The following is a 24,228-nucleotide window of genomic DNA, read 5'->3' as shown; positions in this document are numbered from 1 at the left end:
TAATAAGTCCCCATAGAAACCTGAGTTAATTGGCATCATAATTCCTATTTATTGCAGTGATATTATAATGCCCTTTTCAGATTAGGATGAGAAGTTGTCCAGCTCTTATCCCCTTCATCCAGCCTGGGTGAGACTATTGGATATAGGTAGAAAAAAGAGTAAAAGAGGGAAGTCTGGGGCTTGGACCAGGCTGCAGAAATTGGTCAGTCTCAAAGGTCATTGTCAATGACTTAGAGGGGGTAATATTATCCAGGCTGTCCAAGGTATGGCTGGGTCAGGACTCTCCACAGAGCCCTCAGGAAAAGATGGTGGCAGTGGTTCCGTGTAGACTTCTCATCTGGAAAAAGAGCCAGCAGTTAGTATTCTAAGAGGGCAGGAATTCTTGGAAGAGACGCTTGCAAGGGTTAGGCAGGTGCTTGTGTTCTGACACCTGGTCTGAGCTCAAGGCAGAGCTCAGCCGTGGAGTGACCAGCAGGGGCTCAATACGGACGGTATGTGTCCAGGGCTGCAGGACCAGCGGGTACCTGAGTGTTCAGGGCTCAACCTCAGGCCATAGGCTCACGTATTAAGGCGGCTGGCCAAAGGCCTCTCTCAATCCCGTGTTGGGGGTAACTTGCTTAAGTTTAAACTCTTTTCTATCTGGTTTAGAATATTCTCAGGATGCAGGAAGGAATGTCTTAGAATTTAAACCAATGCTGCTAGTTCCCATGGCTGGGAAGAGAATAAATGGATTATTCCCCAAGAATAAGGTTTTATAAAGCCTCTAACTTGTTTGGAGGGTGAATATTGATCCCAGAAATGATAACTTCCAAAGGTCAAGTGTTAAGGGAATGGTGGAATCTTCAGGTCTAAATATGGCCCTCTCCTCATTGGATGGCTGGAAAGAGGAACCGGATTTCATTTCAACTCCCACATCTGCAAAATTTCTCCTCTGCCTTCTTCAGAACATTTACTCTGATCCAGGAACATTGTCAAGTGGAATGTGTACACCACACACATGCTTCTGTCTTATCCCTCATAATAACCCGAAGACTTGCAACGTTATTACTTTGTTTTGCAGATGAACAGAATGAGTCTTAAGAGAGGTTAAGTAACTTGCCCAGCCACAAAGCAAGGCAAGAATCAAAACTCTTTCAGTCTGAAACAGGAGGGACTGGGGCAGGAAGAAACCTTTAAATGAATGGTGTAACATAGGATACGAAATAAATGGTTAGACCCAACTAGGTCTTTGCTGGCAGATGAGGCTTCCTCTAGACCTTGAGCCTCAGCATATGTCCATTGTAACATGTCAGCAAGCTAAATGACATACCTACAGGCACCAGATAGTTCCGAGGCTGGCCATAAAAGGTCAACGCGGGAGAGGTGGCCCAATTCCTGGAAATCCTCACCCCTTTCCCAGAAATTTCCCAGAATTTCCTAGAATACTCCTCCCACTCATTATCTTATGGAATTGCCCACCCTTATAAAAACTGACAACCCCATACCCTGGTGTCACTCTCCCCTTTTGAGATGGCTCACAGACTCTGTCTGTGAAGTGTGTTCTTCTCCAGATAAAACCACTTCTTATCTATCACTCCAGTACTCTTGCCTGGAAAATCCCACGGACGGAGGAGCCCGGCAGGCTGCAGTCCACGGGGTCTCTGAGAGTCGGACACAGCTGAGCGACTTCACTTTCACTTTTCACTTTCATGCATTGGAGAAGGAAATGGCAACCCACTCCAACATTCTTGCCTGGAGAATCCCGGGGACGGGGGAGCCTGGTGGGCTGCCGTCTATGGGGTCGCACAGAGTCGGACACAACTGAAGCGACTTAGCAGCATCTATCACTTTGTTTTTACTAAATTCTTTCTGTGATGAGACATCAGGAACCTGAGCTTCAGTAAGTCCTGAGACCAAGCGTGTGATCTCAGATAAAAGACAGTGGGTTTAAGTCCCAGTCTGGGTTACATGGTTTCAAGTCTGCTTCTAGATCCTTCTCCTTAACCACAGTGCTCTGCTGTTGAAGGCTACATCCTACAGAGTACACAGTGAAGACTACATCACATGTAGTATGTACAGTGAAGGTTACGTTGTGTACAGAGTATATAACGAAGCTAAAGGAACACAGAGGTGGGAGGAGAAGATAGGGCTTCAAGTGACAGATCTGCCCATAGTAAGCTTTCTCAACATACTTATCTTCCATTCATTAAAAAAAAAAAAAATTTAGAGTGTCTTCTGTGCTCCTAGCATTGCTTTAGTGAGTTAAGTTGGCAAGGATTCCTGTCCTCACAAAGCTTCAAATAATGGCAGAGGCCACAGACAATTAAAAAAAAAAAAATAGACCTAGTAAGTACATTACACAATATAATGCAAAGTATTATTACCCCCAAACAGGGTTCACCTGTAGGTGGGTGTGAGGCCAAAAGACACAGTCAAGCAGAGTGGGAAAAGGAAGGATTTCTTACCACTAGTAAGGAGAACACTGGGGATCTTTCCAGAAGCAGTGTCTCCCCAGGCAGCAAAAATGGGGGAATTTCTGAGCTAAGGGTACATGCATATTCATGAAGGGGCTTGGGCGGTTGACAGAGTCTGAGGTTTAGTTGATCGAGGTCATGAGGGTCAGGAAAGGTCAGCTTCATCCTCTCTTAGGTTCCAGTTGATCTCGTTGTTGAACACTTCAGGCCAATCTTTACCCCACTGAAACAGAACTGGGAGTCTTTTTTTACAGTTTTGTTTTTAAGTAATTAATTTATTTTAATTGGAGGCTAATTACTTTACAATATTGTGGTGGTTTTTGCCATGCATTGACATGAATCAGCCACAGGTGTACATATGATCCCCATCCCGAAACCCCCTCCCACTTCCCTCCCCATCCCATCCCGCTGGTTATCCCCGTGTACTGGCTTTGAGTGCCCTGTTTCATGCATCGAACTTGAACGGGTCATCTATTTCACATATGGTAATATACATGTTTCAATGCTATTATCTCAAATCAATGCAAGACAGCAAAACAGACACAGATGTAAAGAGCAGACTTTTGGACTCTGTGGGAGAAAGCGAGGGTGGGGTGATTTGAGAGAAGTGGGAGTCTTTACAACTGACATATGATCTTTGCTATTGTTGCTTCTCTTGCCTGATAACTGTCATTTGCCTCTGCCTTCTTTTGTTCCCTTAAGATCATTAACTACTGAGACCTGTCTAAGGACAAGCATTGCAGTCAGACCTCAATCCCAAAATGGCTTAGGCCAAAAGTGGTTTCTCTTCTGTCAAAAAATCCATGCCTGGCCCTCTTTCTCTGGAGACCCCCTACCCTATCTGTTTACACTATGATAACAAATTATAAAAATTAATTACAAAATAAAAACAAAAGTAAACCTGATAAAAACAAATATTATATTGGTTATCAAGCTGTAAGTCTTATAAGGAAAAAAAAATGTGTTGAAGGGACTTTGGGAATATAGTGGATGGCTGCTGCTGCTGCTAAGTCGCTTCAGTCATGTCCGACTGTGCGACCCCATAGATGGCAGCCCACCAGGCTCCCCCGTCCCTGGGATTCTCCAGGCAAGAACACTGGAATGGGTTGCCATTTCCTTCCCCAAGAGGATGGCTACATAATTTTAAATATGATCAGGATAACCTCAGGTTCACAGAGAAGGTGATATTTGATTAAAAAACAAACTTTAAGGGAATGAAGATATTAGTCTGGCACATGTGAGAGGGGAAAATTCCAGGCAGAGGGCCTGAACAGTGTGAAAGCCTTAAAACTAGTGGTTGCTTGGAACATCGGAAGAATGGCAGGGGACCAGAGTGGCTGGCATGGCTGGAGTAGAGCGATGGCAGAGATGAAGGGACATGCCAGCCATGAAGGGCCTCCCGGACCATTGTAAGGGATTCGACTCTTACTTGGTGGGAAGTGGGTGACCGTTGCAGGGTCTTGAGCCGAGAAGTGACTGACACAACGTGAAGCCTTTTTTTTTTTTTTGGCCACACCGCATGGCTTGTGGGATCGCAATTTCCTGGCCAAGGATCCGAACCCAAGCCACGGCATTGAAAGCCAGGAATTCTAACCACTAGACCACCAGCGAACTACTGAACTCACTTTTTTAAAACAAAAAAATACTTTTAAAAATGGAAGTCTAGTTATTGTACAATATTATATGAATTACAAGCATACAGTAGAGGGTTTCACAATTTTTAAAGGCTAGACTCCATTTGTTCATGGTTGTTTCAGTATTGAAGTTGTGTCTGACTCTTTTGTGACCCCGTGGAGCAGCCAAGCCATTACTGCTCTCAGGACTGAAGGGGAAATGGGAAGAGAAGAGAGGTCCTGAAACCCGGTGAGAGGCACAGCTGAGAAAATAGCACATCCTGCTGTTACTTCTTACCGATCAATCAGAAGGAAGCCAGCAAGGGGGCCTGGGGGTTGGAGTCTGCAGCGCCTGACTCCTGGAGAAGACAGAGGACCTGGCCTGGAGAGAGAGGAGAGTCAGCAGCACAGATGATGCATAAAGCCCGAGGCTGGATGCGATCGTCAAGAGGGTGAGGGCAAATAGTGAGGCTAAGAGGACAAAGAACTGAGCCTGGGCCTGTCCATCATTAAAATTTTGGGGAGAAAAGGAAAAGCGAGCCAAGGGCATTACATACAAAGTCCCTACATGTGAACGAGTTCCATTCCGAGAGCAGGTCTGTGCATCCAATTTGTTTGGAAATCCAACAAAGTTAGCCTTCAGGTAAGGTAAGGTGTTAGTTGCTTAGTTGTCTTTGACTTTTTGTGACCCCAAGGACTGTAGCTGGCCATGGAAGACTCCTCTGTCCGTGGGATTCTCCAGGAAAGAATACTGGAGTGGGTTGTCATCCCCTTCTCCAGGGAATCTTTCCGACCTAGGGGTCAAACCAGGGTCACCTGCATTACGGGATTCTTCTCACTGTCTGAGCCACCAGGAAAGCCCCAAAGTTAGCCTGGTGGTTTAGTAGCTAAGTCTTGTCCGACTCTTGTGACCCTATGGACTATAAATCCTGCCAGGCGCCTCTGTCCATGGGATTCTCCAGGCAAGGATACTGGAGTGGGTTGCTGTTTCCTTCTCCAGTTAGCCTAGGTACCCAATTAACACAATCAGCTATGCAGTACTGCAGGGTAATAGGCTTACAATACTTTTCACACAAACAATACATAACAAGCAAACACAAAAAATAAAGAAAACATTTCTAATCTTATAGTACAATTCCTTACAAAATACAGTAGGACAGCATAGCAGCTGGTATCCAGGGGCTGGCATGGAGTGAACAGGCAAGAAGAGTTACCAACTGGGAGAGGGAGCAGAGGTGAGAGATGGTAGAGCTGAAGGATCGACAGCAGGAGGAGACCGAGGGCAAAATACAACATCAGTCACGCCTGATTTTGATGGAGCACACGTTTGCATCTTTGAAAGTTCACAACTTGAAGGTAGGGGACTTATCGGACAAAGAAACAGCTTTGACATTGGATCACAGCAGAAAGTAGGGAATCCTGGAAGCCAAAAGAACACCGTTCATTAAGGGAGAGGGCGTTATCCACTGGGTCAAATGCAGCTGATGAGTTGGGTGAGATGCTGGGAGAGAATTGACCCATAGATTTAGCAACACGGAAGTTATTGGTGTCTTTGTCAGGAGACATTTCCAGGGTGTGCTGGAGATAAACATCTGAGGGGAATGGCCTTTAGGGAGAAGAGAATGAGAGGGCTTTCTGACAGCAAGGTAAGCAATCCTTTCTAGGATTTTTGCTGCAAAGAGGAGCATAATACTGGGTTGAGAAGTAGGGAAGAAATAAGGGTCAAGAAAAAATATTTGGGGTGGACACACAGCAGCATGTTTCCAATGATGATGGCAATGTTCTAGTGGAGAAGAAATGAATGATTCAGGAGAAAGAGGAGGAAAATATTATACCTAGAGCCAAGTCTTAGCTCCTGTTTCTTCTGTAGAAATGGGGTCAGAGTCTTCCTGTCATTTTTTGAGGGGCTATTGGTGAATGAATGAGATACAAAAGGACTCAACAGCATCCCCCCCACCAATGGGCATTCTTGGCATCAGCATTTCCACCTCCTGTCTGACTTTAGAGCATCCATGTGTCCCTCCAGGGAAGGAATAGCCAGGTTCTTGGCACCTCCCAGGCCCTGGGCAGTGTACTTCATAAACATTAATTCTAATCTTCACAAGAACCCAGAGCTTTATCTCTCACTTACAGAACTGAAGAGTTGTATGGTACTGCCTCAAAGAGGCTAAGGAATTTATCATGGGCCATAGCTCGGGGGACACAGAGCCAAGACACAAATCCTGGTCTTTATGACAAAGCCAGCAAGTCTAGTCTCTCTCCCTGGCCAGCCTCCTATCCCATTTTTCTTTCCCTGCATCACCGTCTCTCCTCCCCTTCTCTTTCAACTCTACTTTCTGTGCACTCTCGTCTAGAGTCGATACCTACTCACTCCCGGTCATTCAAAGTCAGCTCTGATAACATTAACACCTTACGGCGTTAATACCTAAAGTTACCCTCCTCTGGGCGTTGGTGATGGACAGGGAAGCCTGTGTGCTGAAGTCCACAAGGTTGTAAAGAGTGGGACCCGACTGAGCGACTGAACTGAACTGACTCTCCAAGAAGTACTCTTTCTCTTCTAAAAGGGACCCCTAGCCCCCCCTCGCCCCCAACCCTTGCCAAGACAGACCTCCATTCCATTCCCACAATAAGTCTCTAACAGTGGACTTTCACATATGGCAACTCTTGGAGGACAGAACTGAGACTTGGAAGAGCTCCTGAAGCAGCACTATTTATAGTAGGGGAGACATGGAAGCAATCTAAGTGTTCTTTGATAGATGAGTGGATAAGGAAAATGTGTAACATTTATACCATGGAAGACTGCTCAGCAGTAAAGAAGAATGAAATAATGCCATTTGCAGCAACATAGATGGGCCTAGAGCTGATCATACCCAGTGAAGTCAGACCAAGACAAATAACATATAACATATGACATTATTTATAGGTGGAATCTAAAAAATGATAGAAATGAGTTTATTTACAAAAAAAAAAAAATAGACTCATGGACATAGAAAACAAACTTGTGGTTACCAAAGGGAAAATAAGAGGTTAATGGGTAAATTAGAAGTTTGGGAGTATCAGAGGTACACTACTATATGTGTGTATGCTCATGTTGTGTCTGATGTTTTGCGACTCCATGGACTGTAGCCCACCAGGCTCCTCTGTCCATGTGATTCTCCAGGCAAGAATACTGGAGTGGGGTTACGTGCCCTCCTCTAGAAGATCTTCCCAAACCAGAGATGGAACCCGGATCTCCTGCATTGCAGGTGGATTCTTTACCACTGAGCCGCTAGAGAAGCCTCCACACTACTACAATATAAAACAGATAAATAGCAAGGACTTACAGTATAGCACAAGGAACTGTATTCAATATCTTGTGATGTTTATAAAGAAAAGAATCTAAAAATATATATACACATTCACACACACACACACACATATATAGCTGAATCATTTTGCTGTACATCTGAAACATTGCAAATCAACTATACACCAATGAAAATTTTTAAAATTAAAAAGTTTTTAAAATAAAAATTTTTAAAAATAAAAAAGTGAAAATAAAAATCCCTGAAATCCAGCTGCAAAGGCCAATCTCTATGCCCCTGAAAAATTGTTTTGTCCCTTCATGCTGTTTGTGTGGACTGCCGCTTATCCTTCAAGTTCCCAAAACTTTTATGACTTTAACCTCTGCCAGGTCCACGCTATCAATAGCTGCTTTTCCTGATCAAGTTGACCAACACTATTGACCACCCCATTCTAGATACTCTTCTCGCCCTTTCACTCTCTCCTGTTCTCCTCTTTTCTCTTGCTCTCTCCATTACACACGCGCGCACACACACACACACACACACACACACACACACACACGGACTGCTCTCCTCGGAACTCGGAGAGGATTTGGGGAGGATGAAGTGACCTGCCACCGTTGCAAATAGGTCAGATCAATATCATGTAAGGCGCCCCATCCTTCTTCATTTTCTCATCATGAGGCGATCGATAGCCTTGTCTGCCCGTAAACCTTTCCCAGAGGCTCCGCACTTCTCATTTCTCCATGTTGTTTTCAGGGCTGAGCCTCTTCTCTCTAAGATGCTCAGGACAGGAAAGGAGGAACTGATCCTAAATTCACCAGGCTCGAGGGGCTCATGCTCACTGCCGTGTTGCCCCCGTGGCACTCGGGTGTTCACAGGTGTGTGCAAAAGAGTGCGTGTCCATGGGCACCCATGAGCATCTATTTCTTAAAGGTAAGGAGATCAATAGCATTACTTTCCTGCACCCTCGGGGAATGTCACCTACCAGAGGAGGAACGAAGTGCAGAAGGATTTATTCAGCCCTATAAATTAATGTCATTTGGAAAAACTCCTTTACGCTAATGAAGTGCTGCAGCTGGCAAATAACATGACCTGGTTTCCAGGAATGCTGTTCAGTCCGTGTACAGTGCTCACGCTGGATCCCAAAGCTTTCTGCTCTGATGGAGGGCGTGTGGACGTGCCCCTGACCTTACGCAGCACAAGCAAATGTCAGCATATTGTGGTCTGGAGAGATAGAATGTTCCCTTTGGGGCTTCCGTGGTGACTTAGCAGTAGAGAATCCGCCTTCCAACGCAGGGGACACAGGTTCCATCCCTGGGTCAGGAAGAGCCCCTGGAGGAGGAAATGGCAACACACTCCAGTATTCTTGCCTGGAGAATCCCACGACTTAGCAACGAATCCATAACAGCAAACACTCCCTTTACCCCAAATGGAAGTGACACCTCCATGGGCCCAGCTCAATACCGCCAGTTCCTCGGTGAGGGCTGGACACTGAGGGCAGTGGCTGAGGTGAAAACACAGACTTACTGTGTGTGTGTTTAGGGGACATACAAACCCACTCACCCCGCCTCCATGCCTCCTGTTTCAGAACATTATCTTCCTGTTCCAGCTCCAGCATTCAGTCTGGCCCCAGCATCTGATGAGGGCTGTCAGATGCAGGCTGCAAAACACTTTCAATCCTGGCAAGGGTCTCACTCAGCCTCTTGACTAGATCCTGCAACCCACATTGCGAGGTTTGTCAAATAGTTTCACGGCTGAAAACTGAGGGGAGCAGGGTAGACACCTGTTTTCCAAAAGCAACCTGTATTTCACAACCTGGCTGGTTCAGAAAAAAAAAATATTACACTTCAGATACATACGGCACGGTTTGGGGGTTGCTGAAGCCAACAGTTGCAGGCAAATAATTTCCAGTGACTCGGAACTTATAGCTTCCAGGGAGAAACTGCCTTCTGTTCCTTCCTGGATCTTAAGTGCTATCAGTAGAGTGAACCCTTGATGTGAGGTGATACTTGGTGATGAATAAAGCTAGCAAAGTATTGCTCTTTCTAGAAAGTCTCCTCCACATACCCGAACCAACTGAACGAGTCTGGAAATTCTACAAAAGGAGGGGTGCTTCTTGCATTTTATACGGTGACAAGCGGCTTACAATCCAAGCAAGAGGAATCTTTCTCTTTTCCTCCTTAAAAGTCCTACAAGTGTAAAACGGAATGCATTTGAGTCAGTTCTCATGAGATGAATGAACCTAGAACCTGTTATACAGAGTGAAGTAAGTCAGAAAGAGAAAGATAAATACTGTATTCTAACGCATATATACGGAAGCTAGAAAAATGGTACTGAAGAATTTATTTACGGGGCGGCAATGGAGAAACAGACATAGAGAATAGACTTACGGACATGGGGAGAGGGGAGGAGAGGGTGAGATATATGGAAAGAGTAACATGGAAACTTACATTACCATATGTAAAATAGGTAGCCAACGGGAATTTGCTGTATGGCTCAGGACACTTAAAGAGGGGCTCTGTATCACCCTAGAGGGGTGCGATGGGGAGGGAGGTGGGAGGGAGGTTCAGAAGGGAGGGGATAGATGTCCACCTATGGCTGATTGATGTTGAGGTTTGATAGAAAGCAAGAAAATTCTGTAAAGCAATTATCCTTCAATAAAAAAATAAATTAACTAAAAAAACAAACAAATACACCCACACACACAAAATCCTACATGTGTCCTGTATGGAGAAAGAATGGATATGTATATATATGTATACGTATATCTGAATCACTTTGCTTCACACCTGAGGCTAACGCAACATTGTAAATCAACTGCACTCCAATACAAAATTAAAAAAATTAAATGAAAAGAAATGCCACCAGTATATAGCATCTGACTCAGTGACGGTGTGACATGAATTTCTCCAGGCCTTGGACTTCATGGACTTCGGGCAGTGACCATCCCTCATCCCATCTCTGCCCTCCTGAGAGTGTCTCAACTATGGACAATGTACACTTCCCACGAGGTAGTGGTAAGAAGTCCAAGGAGTAGAGACAGGTGATAGAAATGGACAATTCCTAGTAAGCTTTGGACGTGAAACCCACTTACCTCAGCCTCTCTCCACGGATAAGGTGCTTCTTTCCAGATGGACATCTGAAGCCCAGAGATGCACTTGTTCTGGTGTGTAGCTTTCCAGCCCTTGAAACTTGTGCTCTCCCGCCTGCCCCCTGCCTCTGGGATAAGAGCCCCCTCCCTCCAGGCTGGTGGGGCACCCAGGGTGCCCTAACTGTTATCACTGGGCAGGAAACCCTCCCAGGCAGGCTGTGGAGAGATCCCACCTTGGCCACCCTCCAGAATCCATGGAGCACAAAGTGATGGCCCGTGCTTAGCTGACACTGTCCCAAGACCCAAAACCCTTTTCCTACCCCCAGGGGATGAGACTGGTCACATCCTACTGCCCTTCCCCCTTCTCGTCTTCCTCTGATTTTGCTGTATCCCTGCCTTTTGCCCTTTGCTTACCAGAGAGATGCTCTTAACCTCTAAGTCCTCCCTGTCTCACTTTCCTGGGCTATCACCTCATCTCCGCACCTTTGGTTTAGGTATAATTTGGTTCCTCTGCTTCCTTGTCAGTCTCTGCAGTCTAGGGTGACCTGGTGACAGTATTCCAGTCTTGTTTGCTGTGATCCATCTGGTTTGAGAAATTCAGCAGGTTTTGGCCAAGTCCCTTGACTTTACAAGGTCAGAATTTTTCACACTGGCCCAGTTGGTAGAATATAGGGGGATGAGAAAGAGGCAGGGGGAGTGGGAAAACGAGGCAGAAGATGGAGAAGGAGGAAGGGGAGGAGGAGGTGAAGGGGGAGGGGAGGAGGGAGGAATAAGCAGAAAACAGAGAGGAGAAAGGGAGGGCTTTTTGATTTTGTTCTTTTATGTTTTTGTTTAAGTATTAACTTCTAAATCTGAAGAGGAAAACATATAAGAAGGATCAGAACCAGCAACCAAATCTAGCTGGAACTAGTCCTTAGATTTGGACTAGTCCAAATCCATCCACAGGCTGATTAAGAGCATCAGTGCTATGACAGGAATCTGTTTCCCCACAAAACTGGGCTTCTGCCTTATGGATGATCAGCTCCAAGGAACTCACCAGTCGCCTTGCCCCTGGCCATGACCTCTGGTATTAAGGGGGGACCCCCACCCAGGTGCCGGGAATGCAGTGCCATCTGCAGGGACCCTCACCAGCCCGTCGACGTCTGTGTTCTGTTCTCCCTAAACGGGGCTCACCACGTGCCCTGTTTCTTTCACTCTGACTCCATCTCCATTTGCACCCTTCCTCTGTTCTAATTGGAGCCTCGGGCTGTAGAAAATCCCAAATATCATAATCACACAGGCCTCGCAAATCTGCAGGGAGCTGATGGGTAAATGAACCACTGCAAGAAAAGCCCTAGAAAATAGGCATTGATCCAAACTTGGAGGTGAAGTGTGTGAAATTGTTTATAAATTGTCTGGATAATTGTAGGCGCTGGAGTGGGACATGAGGACTTCCATCCTCTCTGGTTTTTGAGCAACTTTAATTAACTTCCAGACAGGAGATAGCATACTCTCCAGAGCCAAGCAGGGCTGGATTCAAATTCTCACTAGTCTGATTTGAGGGCTTCCCTTGTGGCTCAGCTGGTAAAGAATCCACCTGCAATGTGGGAGACCTGAGTTCAGTCCCCATTTTGGGAAGATCCCCTGGAGAAGAGAAAGGCTACCCACTCCAGTATTCTGACCTGGAGAATTCCATGGACTCTATAGTCCATGCGGTCGCAAAAAGCAGGACCCTACTGAGTGACTTTTGCTTTCAGTCTGATTTGAGAGTGCTCTCATTTTCATTAAGTCACAGTTTCCTTATCTGTGACATGGAGATAAAGTTTCTTTGAGTGTTGCAGGAAGACCTAAAATGAGGAAGGAAATCAACCCTGAGTGTTCACTGGAAGGCCTGACGCTGAAGCTGAAGCTCCAATACTTTGGCCACCTGATGTGAAGAGCTGATTCATTGGAAAAGACCCTGATGCTGGGAAAGATTGAGGGCAGGAGGAGAAGGGGGTGACAGAGGATGAGATGGTTGGATGGCATCACCGACTTGAGTTTGAGCAAATTCTGGGAGATAGTGACGAACAGGGAGGCCCGGCATGCTGCAGCCCATGGGGTCACAAAGAGTCAGACACGACTGAGCCACGGAACAACAATAACCCAGAGCAAAGAGAACATGGTCTGGTGTGCATCAGGTGCTCATTCAATGGTGACTCCCTGGTATTCCTGGATCTTCTTAGAACAGGACCCAGATCTTTGAATCCTCATCCTATTTGAACTCAGGGTGTTATTTTCTCCCCCAAGCCGGCTCTTCCCTGCTAATTCCTTGACCATCTGAAGGCTGAAGATGTTTAAAAAAAATTAAATTTTTGACTGTGCTGGGTCATTGTTGCGGTGCGGGCTTTCCCTGTCTGTGGCTTCGTTCGCTGTGTGTTACACTTTGTTGCAGGCTTCTCATTGCAGTGGCTTCTCTTGTTGCAGAACATGGGCTCTAGAGCAGGCGGGCTTCAGTAGTCATGGTGCCTGGTCTTAGTTGCCCAGTGGCATGTGGGATCTTCCCAGACCAGGGAATCGAACCCATGCTCCCTGCATTGGCAGGTGGATTCTTAACCACTGGACCACGAGGGAAGTCCTGGCTGGAGACCTTAAGTCCCCACTTCCCCTGGCATAAGGTCCTCGCCCCACCCTTTTCCACTCTGCTCTCTGTCCCCGGAGACCCACTCACGAATAAGGATGACAACAAGCACTTTGTTTCTGTCTGAGGGTGTTGATAGGGAGCAAGAATAGGAGATTGGATCAGGGTGATCAGATCAGGGAGGTGAAGTCAGGGCATTTATTCCCTGGTTCCTTCCCTTGGGGGTTGACCTGGACTGGCACTGTCCCTTCTCAGAAGATCAACACTCCTCTCTAGGGCTCTCTCTGCTGAACTTTCCCGTTTGATTCTGATAATAGATTCCTCCCCTGTCATTTAGAATCTAGCCTCAGTGTCCTGGACAGTCCCTCATGGTCCTCTGCCCCTTTGTAATTAGGCCCTTTGTAAAGCAAAACAAAGCCTACTCAGATTATCTTAATTGGATGGTCATCTGTGCCCTGTAGGAATTCTAACAGCTTCAGGGGCTCTCTCTCTCCTGAGGCTCAAATCAAGAACCTAGAAGTCATTTTCATCCACCCTTTCCTACACCCCTAATTCCCACTGGCCATCCAGCCCTGTCAGACGTGCCACCCAAATATTTCTGGACCTGGACTTTTCCTTTCTATCCCCAGTGATGGTCTCATCAGCTGAGATATTGATTATTGCATGTCTGGGTTTTGCCAGCTGCTGGCCAGATGAGTTCCCTGACTCCACTGGTACCCCCTCCTTGATCCATCCTTCCTGCTCCCAACAAGATGGTTTGCAGATTCTTTCCCAGGTCACCAGTCTTTAAGAGATAAGAACCCAGCATGGTGCACAAGACACATCCCAACATGAACTTGACCTACTCCCTCTTCAATGCCTCCTCCCCTCCTGTTCTCAGATCGGGCACTCAGGCCACCTATGGACTCTGCATCCCAATCACTTGTGGCCACATCCGAGGCAGATTCAGCAGTACCACCTTGGCATGAAAGAAACGGGGCGGGAGAGGAAGCGATGCTTCGGATGGATGGTGTTTCTGGCTCCCGTCATCCTAGAACATTTGTCCCAAGATGGGGAAAGAAGGCAGGCAGCTGTAAAATTGCACACCACCCCCTTCCCCACCCCCGCGCCCATGTACTCCCCTGCCCATCCCCCCAGCGTGAGCTCCGCCATTCAGCCTGGGGCTTGGGGAGAAACACGTTTTGTTGAACATGACTTTGAAACTCAAGCCAACTCCTTCATCTGCTGCTTAGACAGAGAAACACAATCTCGTTTCAATATTGGGAAACAATCTCTCTTGGATGGAGTGAGAAGCGATACATCAGCTTCCTAATGAGTTTCCAAGATTATCTTGAGTGTTGCAATCTTCCTTTAAAGACAGACAAGTGACTTGCCTACCGTCCTTCACACCAAGGCTCTGTGTCCATGCAGCGCCTCTGCCGGGAGCATCCTGCCCATCCTTTTCTTACAGGGAAAACCTATGCATCCTCCAAGACTCAGCAGAAAGCAGGCAGGCACTCACTCCATCCCTCCATCCCTGGAAGCCCTTAGTCGTGGCATCTGTTTCAGGACTCATCTCACTGTGTCCTAACTGGTTGTTGGACCGTGGGCCCCTTGAGGGCAAAGGTGGATCTGAGTCTGTCCCCCCCGTGCGCTATGCCTTTCCTTTGTCAGCCGCCCTCTGGTCTGCCGGCAGCTCCACCTCCAGTTCATATCACCTCCCTAGAGTAATGCCCGCAGTGAGGCTGCAGAGCTGTGGTTGTTTATCGAACAGTTCTGCCACCTCTCCTCCACGTCCTGGGACAGACGCAGATGCATCGGGGAGAGACCAGGCACTTGGCTGCATCCTGTCCCAGGAGAAGAGAGCTCTGTCATGATGTCAAACCCCGATCCTGCAGAGCTGGGAGACAGGCTGGTCCCCCTAGCATCTGGGAAACTGAGGTTGAAGCTTTGGAAGGAGAACGCAGGGTACACTGAATCTGGGCAGGCCCGATTTACCAGGAAGAAATTGGACGAAAGCCCAGAGTTCAAGGCGGGGACCCAGAAGACACTCCATAGGCAGAGGAAGGTGAGTCTAGAAGCAGGAAGCACTGTGCTAGAAGCAACCTGTCTGGGGAGTCTGGGGGGCGGTAGTTGTCCAAAGAGGCAGCTTAGGAATCCAGACCAGACCAAGTTCCAGCACTGTGTGTGACTGATACAAACTTTCCTGAAGCTCTTGAGAGTTGCAGCATGCTCCAGCCAAGCGTCAGTGGATGGAAGAAAATATTTTGTCAAAGACAGAGTAATATTTTTGGTGTATTTATGATATCAAGCATGGACATAAAGAGGCATCGTTCTTATGAGAATGTATGTCTAACAGGTCTCTCAGGTCCCGGAGGCATTTTATCTTTGGTTTTTATGAGCCGCTTTGAAGGGCAAGTTTACAGAGAAATCCCCAAAGTTGCCAGTGACATTCAGCGTTTTCTGAATGTAAAATATTATGCAGACAGACTCAGGTAAGCTTTCCGAAGGATGTCAGCCCACTCTGAGAGATGAGGGTCTTGAGATGAAGGCCAGATGGCTCTTTACCAAACTGTCTCACAGTGAGGTCTCACCTTGGGGGATTCACTGTGCCCTTGAGATGCAAACTTTGTCCTCGTCCTGGAATCGAGTGGAAGCCTGGATGCTGACTTGCACTAATCGAATTAAAAGTGAAGTCCATCAGGAGATGGAAAGCTTCTTTGGATTCAATGGAAGTTATTTTGATCCGATTACAGGAATTCTCATTTTTTCTGCTGGGGTACAGCCCCTTTCTGGAGAGGTAAAAATAATAACTCCAGTTGTGTAGTAAGCACAGAGTCAAAACAACAGGAGGTGGAGAGTCTGGGAGATTTTTATCCAGGCCATGGTATTGTGTGATGAATCATCCCTACCCTTTGCTATAGAACACCTCTCTAGTAATTTAATTAAAGTTGTCTTGCAGATTCAGTGTCTTCTTAGCTTGCTGGAAAAACACTGCCAAGCTGTGTCCTGTTGAGTTTTTTGTGATCCAGACTGTTCCTTTATGTCCATGCATTAGCAGACAATTGATTGAGCTTTTGCTTCCTAAATAGTAACCACATTCTTGTCCTGCCTCTATGAGACCCAGCTCACCTTGTATGGGATTGGAGGACATTGCAAATCCTTTGGTCACATATTTACAGACTGTCTCTTATTTATGTATCCAGATTGCTAAACATTTTGTATGGATTTAATAGTTGAACCCTTGGAAGCTAATCTTATTTCCCTTATCTCCAAGTTCTTAGGGCACATCTCTGACATCCTCCCCATCCCAGACCCACAGTCACAACATAATGTTCTGGTGGAAGGATGACAGAGAATATGCATGTGTTACTCAAAATATGGTTAGGGTACACAGCATCATTTGTAATCCACTCTAAACAGAGGGTACCACTTACAGTCTGAAAGAGAGTAAAATCAGGAAATCAATTTTCCAAATAGGTGATACAGATTAAATATATAATAGACACCCAAAGGTCTTGTTAAGTTCTTGGTAGACCTTATAGATTATTCAAAGTAATCATGGGGTTCAGAGGTCAGCCAGAGCCTCTGAAGCAGGTACCAGTGAAGGGAACCAGGGACCCCGGCAGGGTAAGCCCCTGGTCCTGCCATTAAAAAGACCATGCTGGACCACGTGGATCATGAACCACAGAGGCAATTTCTGCTTTGCCTTCTCACCCCAGGCAGGTGCAGGTCACATCTCCTGAAAAGCAGATTGAGACTTAGATCTGGGTACAGACATTTTACTGGGGACTCACTTTAAAAAACAACACCTAAAAGAAATGAGGGAAGCGGGACAGAGTGGAAGGAAATGCTGGGCTGTGATAAACGCATCTGAGTCCTGTCAGAGACTCTGGGCCTGTAATGACCTTTGCAGGGGTTTGGCTTTGAGGCGATGGAGCCAGGCCTCCATCAACCCTCCCAACCCTGGGGAGAGGGTGTCACCTTGTGTGAAGTGGCTTCCTGACTGAGGACAAATCCTAGTGGGGTCCTCAAGGAAGAGCCTTTGGCCACTGAGGCTCCCAGTGGCTGCAGATACGAGTGTCCCATCCTGGACAGGGCATGGGAGTGTCCAACAATGGTGGGGCTCACAGATGCTGAGCAAATGACAGCCTCTGGTCCCAAAAGGCAAGGACAACCCATCTTTAGATCTTAGATTATCAACGGTCTGCTGTATTATGTGCTACGATATGAAATCCCTGGGGGAAAGCTATCATTCTAGAGGCGGTGTGGCCATTTCACCATAAAAGGGATACATTTTCCATGTCACCTCCATTCAACATCCCAAAAAAGAGCCAACACACGGTACCTCCCAGCACCACCTCTTGCCTCCCCCGTATTCACAGAGTCAAGATGGTGCAGCACCAGTGATCCGGAGGGCTGCTTGGGGAGTGAAAGACAGGACAGAAAAGATGCTTTTCAACTGTGACTGTGATACTGGCGAGACTGTGTGGAAGAGAAGCTGGTGACCTTCCCATGACCCTGGCCAAAGACAGAAAAACAAATGGAATCATCTCTGGTGTCTGATCCCCTTCTCTGCTCCGAAGCCCAGTAAACTCTCCTTCAACCTCTTCTTTCTCTTACATCCAACCACTGTTGGGAAAGAATGTGAAATTTACTGGCATTAGATGTAGGTGACTCATAATCATTGTCTCCCTTCCTCTCCCCATACCCCATGAAATACTAGCTTCAGCTTGTTGCCGATGAGTTCTAATGCAGATGGGCACTGCTCACAGCCCTGGAAGTACAAGTGAAAGTGTGAAAGTGAAAGTCACTCAGTCGTGTCAGACTCTTTGCAACCCCATGGTCTATACAGTCCATGGAATTCTCCAGGCCAGAATACTGGAGTGGGTAGCTTTTGCCTTCTCCAGGGGATCTTCCCAACCTGGGGATCGAACCCAGGTGTCCTGCATTGCAGGCGGATTCTTTACCAGCTGAGCTACCAGGGAAGCTCTGGCAGTACGAGGCGGAGAGGAAAGAACATCTGGAGAACGTGGAAGACCCTAGTAGTAGCTTGTCCCATCTTCTTCCTTCTCTTCTGTTCTGACCAATTTTACCTTGAATGGCTGAGTGCTAAGCTGAAAGATTACATTTCCCAGGCTCCCATGCAGTTGGGTGTGTCCGAATTGACCTAAGTGAAGGTCCCTGGGAGACAGGCAGAGGAAGAATTTCAAATCAAGCTAACGCCACTCCTAGGCTTTACTTTTCATTCAGCACCCTGCTGCCCTTCTTCCTCTTGCTTGGAAAATGCACATGGTGGCTGGTCAGCAAACATTTTGAGCAATAACGTCACCTTGAGGAGGATGGAGCAGAAAAGTAGAAGCAACGCAGTCCCTTGGAAATCTTAACACTAATATACCTTTCATGGACCACCTGCTTCCTTCATGTGAGAGCGCAGTGAATCTCTACCTTGTTTAGATCATGTATTTAGGCTTTATGTTACATGAGGCTGAAACCAACCGTGATTGATACAGAATTCCAGAAGTGGGACGCTACAGACAACAGAACCCAAAATATCAAATGGAGGAGGTGGGGAGCCTGACATTCAGGATTCAGGTCTTGTAGTCTAAAATCCCTCTTGTCCTTGTTACTGCGGTGGTGAAATATTTTGTCAATCTGTTGCCTACTGTACCTTGAAAATCAGACCTCATGCTGACCACAGTCAAAGTGTTGGGAAGTGGTGAGAAAATTAAAAATTGTGGTGTGTGCTATTGTACTGCTGCTGCTCTCAGCAAGAGTCCTACAATAGAATGAGACACTCGTCGGAGAGCTAGCCACACTACACAGATGGAGAGAAAGACCAATTTACTAAGAGAGACGTTCCTACATACAGCCTGCAATCTGGGTTGAATAGGAGCCTCATAATTTAGATCTTGCAGGGTTGGAACTGCCAAATGCATTTGCACCCTGAAAGGAAGCAGTTTTGAGAAGCGGCTGCACAATTGCTGAGAGAGAAGACTGAGATTGTCTCACAGGAAGTTAGGAACCTGCTGACTAGTTAAAGGTAATACATTCTCATCCAAGTTCAGGGTATCAGATGAGTCCAGGAAGTGACCGCTAATTTGAGAAAGCAAGACTTCCCAGAGCTCAGAGGCTAGTAAATAAAAGATGAGACCTTTCCCGATAAAAATCTCTTTTTAGCCGGCAATTACTTTACATACAACTGAATAGATGCAGGAAGGCTGGATACTTGGTCAATTTCAAAGAAAACAGGAAAGCGGGAGGAGTAAGCTCAGAGTTTGGAATTAATAGATTCTACTATATAGAAAATAGATAACCAACAAGGACCTACTGTATAGCACAGGCAACAATGCTCAATATTTTGTAATAATCCATAAGGGAAAAGAATCTATAAATATATACATGTATGTATATATGTGTATATATATATATATATATATGTATAACTAAATCACTTTGCTGTACACTCCTGAAACATAAAATTGTAAATCAACTATACCTCAAAAAATTTTTTTCAAAAACAAGATCATGATTATAATAAACAAACATGGCAATCACCAGGCTGAGACCTTTCTCCTTTCAAAGCGATCCCTGGGCCCCCAGACTACACATGCAGGCTTAGATATGGGGCCCCCCACCCCCAGGAGTCCTCTCTAGTCCCTGATTCAGATGTGGTCACAGATAGTGTTGAACAATGACAAGAGCTATAGCTCCCAGGGACAAAGGCAACTGAATTAAAAGGACAAAGAAGGGAGTTCTTTCCAGAAACCAGAACCAAGGCTACCTTTTGAGATAGCTCCTCACACACTCCACTGACAGGGCTGGGGGTCCTTGCTATTCTTACCCAAAAGGATTTGATAGTGGCTCTGGATCAGCGTTTCTTTTTCTCCACTCTTCCAAATGGATGGTTGTGCTTATTGGTTTGTTTTTATTGCTGCTGTCCCAATTTTTTTCTCCATCATGGTGCATTAGCTGTTTAGGAGAAGATCACTTGCTTGTGAGTTTATGTGCCACTGGACCGTAAGAAGAGACACTGGGATACAATGGAGCAGACTGTATGTCATCCAGATACCCTGAACGTTGAACTGGACACAGCAATTGGATAATAACTTGGACCTGACTCTTTGAGGCAGCTGGTGATTGCATGCTCTGTGTTTCTCCTGGATATTGGGGAGCAAAGGGGAAGACTGTGCCAGAAACAGTTGCCTACCCATATCCATTCTCTCTTTTTTCCTAACAGAAATTGATTGTTCTTCTTTGAGACAGGGTTTCTGTTTAAAGGGCTTCCCTGGTAGCTCAGATGGAAAACAATCCACCTGCAGTGCAAGAGACTGGGGTTCATTCCTGGAGAATCCCATGGATGGAGGAGCCTGGTGGGCTACAGTCCATGGGATGGCAAAGAGTCAGACATAATTCCGTGACTAAGTGTGCGTGCACGTGTGCGCGCGCACACACACACACACGCACACACACTGTTTAAAAACAAGCAAAGAAAAAAATAGAAGTGGCGGTCATGGGGGTCTTTCAGGAAAGCTAACTAAAGGGGGATAATGCCTCTGGGAGGTGTGTCCTTTTACATTCTCTCTTTTTCTTTTTCCTGATAAAAACATGTAGATGATGACTGGTGCTCTGCCAAGCAGCTTGGACAGCAAACCAACTTAAAGTGTGAAGCCATGCCCCAGTATGGTGGAGCAGAAAGGTGGAAGGAGGTTGGTGCCCTCCTACTCCTAACTACGCATCAGTCTTTCTTCTCTGGCGTCAGTTCTTTTTTGCCTTTAAGAGAGCGAGAAATAAACCCACTTTATTTAAGCCACTTGTGTTTTCTGTTATCTTCAGATGAATGGAATCCTATTTGGTACCAAGGATGAACAAAGCCTTCACATTTTAGAAGTCTTGGCTTGCTTATACGGCCCGTCCATAAGGCAGACCATCCAGCCTTGGCCAACCTTTGCACTCTGAGAGCAGAGATTCTAAAAGCCTATGTTTAGAATAAACCAAGAAACAAACCCCTTGGGGCACAATGTCTGAAGCAAAGCAGGCTGAGTCTGGGCCTTCTAGGACTGCTGGGCAATGTCTCTGTGGATAGATCAAGTTCAAGTGCACACAAGACAGACAGACACGAGGACAATTTGCATTTGAACCAGCTTGCTACAAGTCTACAGAATCTAAATGCTCAATCCCCTGGCTTAATGAAAGCACAATGTTGGTTTATTTGACTAAGAGTTATAAAACCCATGGCCCAGCAGATAGAAATATCCCTGGGCTTTTCCATTTTAGTTAAGACCATGTGTGATGGGAAAGTATAGCCTGTTGCCTAATTTCATTTTTCCAAGGGTGCTAGGAATCCTATTGCTACTGTAACAAATTGTAATAAACAGTGATTATAAATAATATCCATTCTCTTATAGTTCTGAAGATCAAAAGTCCTAAAATGGGTCATCAGGGCTGAGTTCCTTCTGACCCTAAGAAGTAATCTATTCCTTTGCCTTTTCCAGCTTTAATAAGCTTTCTGAATTCTAGGCTTTTGCCCTGTTCTCCGTCTTCAAAGCCATGGCCTCTAAGTGATTCTAACTTTGCAAGCTCTCTCTTAAAATGATCCTTGTGAAGACATTGGGCCCACCCAAAACATCAAATCCCCCACCTCAAGATCGTTATCTCAGTCACAACGGTCAAGTCCTTTTTGCCACGTAAGTTTCCAAAGATTATGACATGGAGATCTCTGGGCGGTCATCATTCAGCCTACAAGCATCAAGGTCAACTTAATATTCTCTTGAGTGTACTTAGTGGCCTGTATTTCCCACATCCCAATATAGTAGGCTCTCCAAGTTTACTATATTGTCTTTTTTTTCTTTTTGTCATTAAAATTTCTATCAAGAGACCTCTAGAGGTGTAGATGAACCTGGAGTTTGTCTTACAGAGTGAAGTCAGTTAATATCATATATTAACATACATATGTGGAATCTAGGAAAATGGTAAGTAATCTAGGTAAACAGATGAACTTATTTCCATGGAAGGGATAGAGACAAAGGTGTAGAGAATTGCTATGTGGACATTGGGAGAAGAGGAGGGTGGGATGAATTGGGGGATTGAGCTTGACATAAACACACTACCAGGTGTAAAATAGCTAGCTAGCAGGAAGCTGCTGAATAATACAGACAGCTCAGCCTAGTGTTCTGTGTTGACCTGGATGGGTGGGACGAGAGGGGGTGGATGGGAGGTTCAAGAGGGAAGACATATAGCCAATTCACTTGTTGTAGAGCAGAAACTAATAATTTTAAAGCAATTATATGCCAATAAAAATAAGTAAATAAAAACTCCCCATGTTAGTGTATGAAGTTGACAGCTTTTCTTTTGATTCCTTGTCAACCTGCACCTATTTTGGAGATAAGGAGAAATTATCTTTAGGCCAATTCAACTTTATTAGGGGAGAAGATGAATTGAGAAGCTTCATTGCCAGCGTGAGCTTGCATGGTACACTGCTGTAGGTGTCCTAAGTGAGGTGGGGCCGTTAGGGTGGGAGGGTCACTTTATAACAGTGAAGAGTGGGAATGTAAAAAGGCTCTTGCTCAAGAAGAGCAAGAGAAAGACGTAGGAGGAAAGTAGAGCCTTCTATGATGAAGTGTAGGAACAACGTCACTCCAAATAGCTAATGTTGGCTGGACTTTGATTACATATCCATGTAGTAGATTAAATTATTGGTCCTAACTCTTCATACTGCTTCCCATTCAAATCCATGTTCTTGGCCACAGAACTTTTTAATTCCTCCAACAAAGACAGGGTATATTTCCAAGGCCCTTGAATTGGGACTCATCCACATAACTTCTTTGGCCAGCAAGATGTCACCAGATGAGAGAGTCATTGGCTTAGTGAACTTGCTTGTTAGGGTGTGCCCTCTTGTGCTTCTGCTGAAGGAATAGGAAAGAAGACCCCACTGGCCCAAGGAGGATGAGAAAAACACAGAGAAGCCCAATGCAACATGCACTTGAAGTTGCCCATCGTGATCTGCAGACACATGAGAGACCAGAGCTTATCATTTCATACCAGCAAGAGTTTAGTGATTGTTTATGTCAGGTTGCTTACTTCCTGATCCAGTCAAGAATCTTTCTAAATGTTACATATATTCATTCACCTTGGTTAATTCACCTACTTGCAGAGTAGAAACCATTCTCTGTATAATTATTATACAACTATTATATAATTATATTATTTCTCTCATCTATTGCATATGGGAAAACTGAGGCATTGGACCATTAACATACTTGCTCAAGGAAGGTCAGGCAACTAACAGGTATTGGAGCTACAGCTTGAATTTAGGTAGTAGGTCCACTGAGTTCTTTTTTTAATTAATTTTTTTAATTGAATGATAATGGCTTTACAATATTGTAATGATTTCTTCTATACATCAACATATTGTACTCTGGTCAGCATAAGTTTCGTTTCACTCTTTATTTTCTTTATGGACTATTTTCAATCTGCTTTAAACTATTGGGGTGTTAGATCCTTCTGTGAGTGTATAAAATGAGAAATTCATGGGCTGAGTCTTGGGTCCTGGATTCTAATTCCACTACCAATGAGGAATTGCCTTATTTGCAACTGCTAAAACTGCCAAGATAGGAACACTCTAGAAGGGGGAAAAAAATTGGTTTGTCAAGTCATGATCCACATTTTCAAGGTGGACAATATAGCAGAAAACCAAAAACATGAGACCAGAAATAAACCGTCATTGGATGGCCAGGAGATGCCTTGTTCCAGAAGACTGGCTGTGTTTGAGATTTTTATAAATAATGCTTTCTCTCTTGGCCTCAACTCTTGAAAAGGAGAGTTTTATTCTTTTTGGAAACTTTTGGAAGCTGAGTTCACAGGTGGATGATAGATGCCTAGGAGGTCAGTGATCATTTATAGATGAGGCTTCAGGAACCCCAAAATGTGAATCTAAACATAAGCACCAGAGAGTAGGGTTTCCATGAAGCAAATAGTTGATAAAGACTAGAAAGAGATGCAAGGAGGTTCATATGTCTACTGTTCCCAAAAGGGAACAGGAGGCTCACAAGTCTACTGAGACCCAAAGAAAGAAAAGATTTAGGAATTACTCATGAGGACAATGAGAACCAGAATTTTGTAATTTTAAAAAAATTGCATGTGGGTCACATATATGCTGCTGCTGCTGCTGCTAAGTCGCTTCAGTCGTGTCTGACTCTGTGCAACC

The sequence above is a fragment of the Cervus canadensis genome, chromosome 31 (assembly GCF_019320065.1).
Source record: "Cervus canadensis isolate Bull #8, Minnesota chromosome 31, ASM1932006v1, whole genome shotgun sequence".
Classification (NCBI taxonomy): Eukaryota; Metazoa; Chordata; class Mammalia; order Artiodactyla; family Cervidae; genus Cervus; species Cervus canadensis.
The sequence above is the reverse complement of the archived record's forward strand: the minus strand, read 5'-3'. Positions refer to the sequence as shown.